This window comes from Vollenhovia emeryi, unplaced genomic scaffold, assembly GCF_000949405.1.
Source record: "Vollenhovia emeryi isolate VEMERY1.0 unplaced genomic scaffold, V.emery_V1.0 DF939176.1, whole genome shotgun sequence".
Taxonomy (NCBI): domain Eukaryota; kingdom Metazoa; phylum Arthropoda; class Insecta; order Hymenoptera; family Formicidae; genus Vollenhovia; species Vollenhovia emeryi.
In genome coordinates, this window is record NW_011967190.1 from 627,251 (window position 1) to 632,635 (window position 5,385).

Below are 5,385 nucleotides of genomic sequence, written 5' to 3' on the forward strand. Positions count from 1 at the left end.
CCGAAATGATTATCTCATTAGTCTCTCTCTCCTCTCTCTCTCTCTTCTCTCTCTCTCTCTCTCTCTCTCTCTCTCTCTCTCTCTCTCTCTCTCTCTGTCTCTTCTCGGGACGAGAGCGTTTTCATGCGCGCGCCCGGACGTCGTGTACGTGTTAATACGGTGATTTAGGGACGCGCGGCTGCGGCTGCGGCTGCGGCGCCGAGAGACGAAATCTCGTGCGTGCGTGAGCGGTCGGGATCGGGCGGGAGAGATGCGTGGTAAGACAGCGGGGTGACAAAGCATTAATTAAGTCGTACACGTTTATCGGGTATTCCGGCCCGCGCGGGCAGGTATACCGGGGGCCCTGGCGGAGAAAATCGCCCGGTATAACGCGACGCCGACGATGAAATATGCCGAGCGTTCTAGCGACGCTGTCTCGTAAACCTCGGCGGGATTAGCCCGTGAGTGTTCGCAATATGAGCACCGCCCTCAGGTAGAAAAGAAAAAAGAAAGCCTCGCCTTCCACCCGCAACGCGGGACTACGCGAGGGATCGCCTCGCACACAATTCTGCGCTCCCTTCCCCCTTCGATCCTTATGGCGTGCGCAAACGATATTTCGGGGATAAACGCGCGGTACAGATATTTATTTTTTTCGAAAACACGCACGGAGCTCGCGCGCCGAAGCCGCCTTGCCTCTCCGAATTTAAACCGATGCTAGAAATCAGATTTCCGCCCAGGAAAAATTGACTCGAAATTGGTCAAAGAATCCGCGGATGAAGTTTCTAAAGAGTATTATTCGGTTTCATGCTGGCGCGCTAACAAACTGGATTGTACAAAAAAAAAAAGACAGGAAAAAGAGTTACCGGGGGAAGAAAAGGCAGGGAAACGCTTTCAGACGCGCGTATAAAGGATTCTGATGCATGTGCAACCGCGGGAGGAATATTATGTTGCCGGGAAGCTCTTCGGGAATTGCCTTACGGCGGGGACGAGACAACGTCGGCTCCACGCGACAAAGATCCGTGTATTAACGAACCGTGTGCCAATTAATGGCAAACTCCGCGGCTTTGCGTTAGGCGCGACCAGAAGTCGGTCTTTTTCGACACACCGTTTTTCGCTTTGATCGAAACACACGTCATTTCATAAAAGGTTCTCGTGCACGTTTCAGAGAATTTGTGTAACGGCGAAAGCTGTCGCAACATTATCGATGTATGCTTTTAATTTGGAAGTAGAAGCAGAAATTCGTAACACAAGGGTTTGCATGAAATTAATAAAATTTGTGAATGTAGTTTCATTATTCTAATCGCTTGTTATAATTGAGAAGTTTACCAAATTCTGTAATTTAATGCAAAAATTTGTAACGCGACAAGGATTTGCATGAAATTAATAAAATTTGTGAATGTAGTTTCATTATTCGTCTAATTGCTTGTTATAGATGAAAAGTTTACCAAACTCTGTAATTTAATGCTACATAAGCTGTGTAGTTATTACTTTTAACAAATAACTAATTACGTAGACATAGACAGTTCTTACGTCACTCACAATCAGCACCGTTAACTGAGATCAAAGATTTGATTTGAATTCGCTGAAAATCCTTTTCGAGAGAGAGAAAGAGCTCGTTCCTTTACACTGAAATACAAGCAGTTCTTGAAACAGGCAGTTGCTACTGTCGAAATACCAAAGGCACAGGTAATGACATCGTTAAAACAAACGTCGGGAGATCGTAGAGGATAAATTCGGCGCAGGTCCCATTTTTTTCCCCCGAAATGGCTACCGGCTTTCCCGGTCTCGCCGTAATTCAATTCTTAAGGGTATCAAACACACAACCCTTTCATTAGGCCGACCCCTTCATCAGCGTAAAGAGTCGCGCGGGGATAGAGCGGAGGGGTAAGAGACAGGGAATGGAGTAACGGGAGGGAGCTTGACGTCGGGCGGACAACGAAGTTACGTCGCAGAAGTACCTAAAGCGAAAATTCCACCGATCGATAGGGATGTCGTCGTTGCCCTTGGAATTGGACATTGACTCTCCGTACCGAAGCTATTTATAAGTTGGCACAGTGAACAGTAAGAAAGTTAATCCTCTATAACGCCATGTAACTTTGAAATTATATATGCGCGCTCATATACCTGTATTTTCAAGTCTTACTTTACTTTTTGTTACAGCTTAGTGTTTTTTATAATAAAGAGAATAATATATATATATATATTGTAAGTAATATGTATATACAGTATAGTTTGATCAGGGTTGGGAAGTAACTCGTTACTTGTAACGAAGTTACAGTTACAGTTACTTCTTTTTGGTAACTCTAACTTAACTTCGTTACTTTCTCTACATCTGTAACTGTAACTTAACTCAGTTACATTTTTTCGATAACTAGTAACTAATTTAATATTTACATTAATAGTTACTTTATATATTTTTTCAACCTCCACAGATCGCATTAGGCCTTGCATTTGCGCATAAACGCCTTTATTGCCGCTTTACAATTCAGATGCAGATTCGATATTTTTATTTCTATTGCAAGGGAGTAACTGCAAAGTAACGATTCGTTACTTTTCGAGTAACTGTAACTGTAACGCGTTACTTTTCAGAATTGGTAACTTGTAACTGTAACTAGTTACGTTGTTAGCGAAAAAACTGTAACTGTAACTAGTTACTTTTATAAAGTAACTTTCCCAACCCTGAGTTTGATATACCTATACAGGGTGTTATGTAGTACCCGCCTCACCTCTTATTTACGGATAAAGCGGACTAGACTGAGTCAACAAGTCCTCTATTATTTTGCAATTTTCGCAATAGTTAACGAGTTATTAATTATTAAAAGTCGCTATCTTAGCCCGGCCTACCGCCCAATTCAAACGCGCGGCGAGACGCGGGGCCGTCCCACGATCGGGCTTGCTGGGCGCGCGGGGAGTTGTTTATTATACGTAGCCGTTGCCGTGTGTCATAAACATCTCCCCGCGCGCCTAGCAACGCCAATCGCGGGACGGCCGCATCTCGCCGCGCGCTTGAATTGGGCGGTAGGCTGGGCTAAGGCAGCGATTTTTAATAATTAATAACTCGTTAACTATTGCGAAAATTGCAAAATGGTAGAGGACTTTTCGACTCAGTCTAGTCCGCTCTATCCGTAAATAAGAGGTGAGGCGGATATTATATAACACCCTGTACAATGAACATTGCCTCGGTGATCGAATTGGTGAGACGCCCGCCTAGTGAGAGGGAGGTCCATAAATTCTGGCTGAAGTAAAGTTTTCGCGACAAATTTAAGAATTAAAATCATTTAGACACTAACATTCTGTCTTGACTCTTACATCCTTATTACTTCGTATTCATGCTAATAAAGAGTATAAAAATTGTAAATTAATTGTTAATTTTATCCGAAGTTTATTGTCTGTTAATTACACATTAATTTTTGAAACACGAAAAAATTGAATAAGATATAGAAGCTCAACGACGATGTAAAATCTCAGAAGCCATTCAATGATCCAAGTCTCAAGTAGAAAAATCACGAGAGTATCAGTTTTCAAGTCCGCCCTTTGAAAGGTTCACGTCGTTTCACAAATATTTAGAAAGCGTAAAAACTTTTCCGCTCCAGCGTGTCGCCCGTTAGGTACTGCACAAAATCTTCAATCGCGGGGAGCAATCCAGAAGGAGCGGTCCAGAAAACTCGCATATTGAAATTCCCAGCTACTCGCGTACGCGATATCGACACTCTTAAGCGCTCATCTCACCGGTAGCCGGGTCTCTCGGCAAACATTTTCAATAGCGTGTGTGTGGTGAAACGTTCGGAAATACACACAAACAAACGAGATCTTTCGCAGGGGTGGCGGCCGCAAAAAAAAACGGCTCGTGTGGAACAAGTTGAACAGCCACGCCGTCACGAGGCTGGGTCGTTTCGTACAATTTGTCGACCCGCAGCCCGCGCATTCGCGCCGGAATAATGCGTCTCCGCGGGCACTCTTCGGAGTGAACGAGAGAAACAATTCGGCGCGTTCAAAAAACGGGCGTCGGGCCAATCGCGCAAATAATTCATTGTAATGTATTCCATGTTCGCGCGCGCGCGCGAACGAGGGAGAAAGCGAGAGGAGAGAGAAAGCCCGAGAAAGAGAGACGGAATCTCTCGCAGGCGTATCATTAATGCCTTTTTCCGATGCAACAAAAAGGCGGCGGTCGTGACACGCCGCAATATTCAACCGGACCGATACCTCGCGACCGGGCGCATTCGGCTCGCTCGCCCGCTCGCTCGCCCGCTCGCCGGCCGCGCGGAGAATCACGCGATCGGCGGCGACGGCGGCGGTGGCGGCGGCGTCGGCGACGGCGGCGGTGGTGGCGGCGGCGGCGGGCCCGCCGCTCTACCACCGACTTGCAGATGCCGGCGCGCGCTGGGTGGCGGCGGTAATTGCATGTAATTTTCACTATAGATTAAGAGAATCGAGGCGAGGCCTTTTTTTCCCGCGGGCGCAAAAATTGAACGCCGCGTTTACACGAAACGCAGGAAAGGCGTGAGCGGGACGTGAGCGCGCCGCGCCGAATGGACCGGGACCCTCCTTGTTGTTCAACGCAGATCCGGGCGGCGAGACGCGTGAATGGTTATCTTCTCTTTTTTTCTTTAGAGGAAGAGGAGACACCGCTCGAGAGTGTCGCAGATGGTCTCAACGATCAGTCTCTAGTAGATCCTGCCTTTCTTCCGTCACATTGTTTCAACAAGATTGCGAAAGTTCCCGCAATTCGGATTCTTACGAAAGAATCAATTTGATACTAACTACGTTGCTGATGTTTATTTTTAATTGAATGTAATCGCATGAAATTAGTTAATTATTGAGCAATTCTTTACATTCTAATTTAACTTTTGCCTTTTACTTATTTTGCGGCTTTGAAATTATTTATGTGACCAATTATTGTCCATTTGATCAATGGAAAAATTAAGGATTTCATGAGAGCAAAACGTTTAATGGAAATATTAAAAACATTTTTCTAACCTAAATTTCAGGAGGGTAAAAATTAACAATGTAGCGTAATTAAGTTGTCACAATGGTGCGATTATATCATCCCCACTTGATTTGTATACGTGCGTTGTCTCGTATCGTTTGTCATGGATGTTATAAGAAGTATTTGCATATCGTGTCGAGATATTATTATCGCTCATAGCTACTCGCCACGTCGGTTTGCGACCGAAAGGTTAATTTCGCGAAATGAATATAAAATGTCCCAATGTTATCCTCATTAGCGTTTCATGATATTGCACCGTTTTTATGATTTACAGCGGCCGCGCGCGGCCGCTTGTTCCTGGCCCGTGTAGCCCCTGCAATTTTTTAAATCTGCGCGTCGCCGCGGCGCCGCGTGATGCGTACACGCGCTTATACTGCGGCCGTGAATATTTAAATATTCTGACGTGACGAATAATTAAT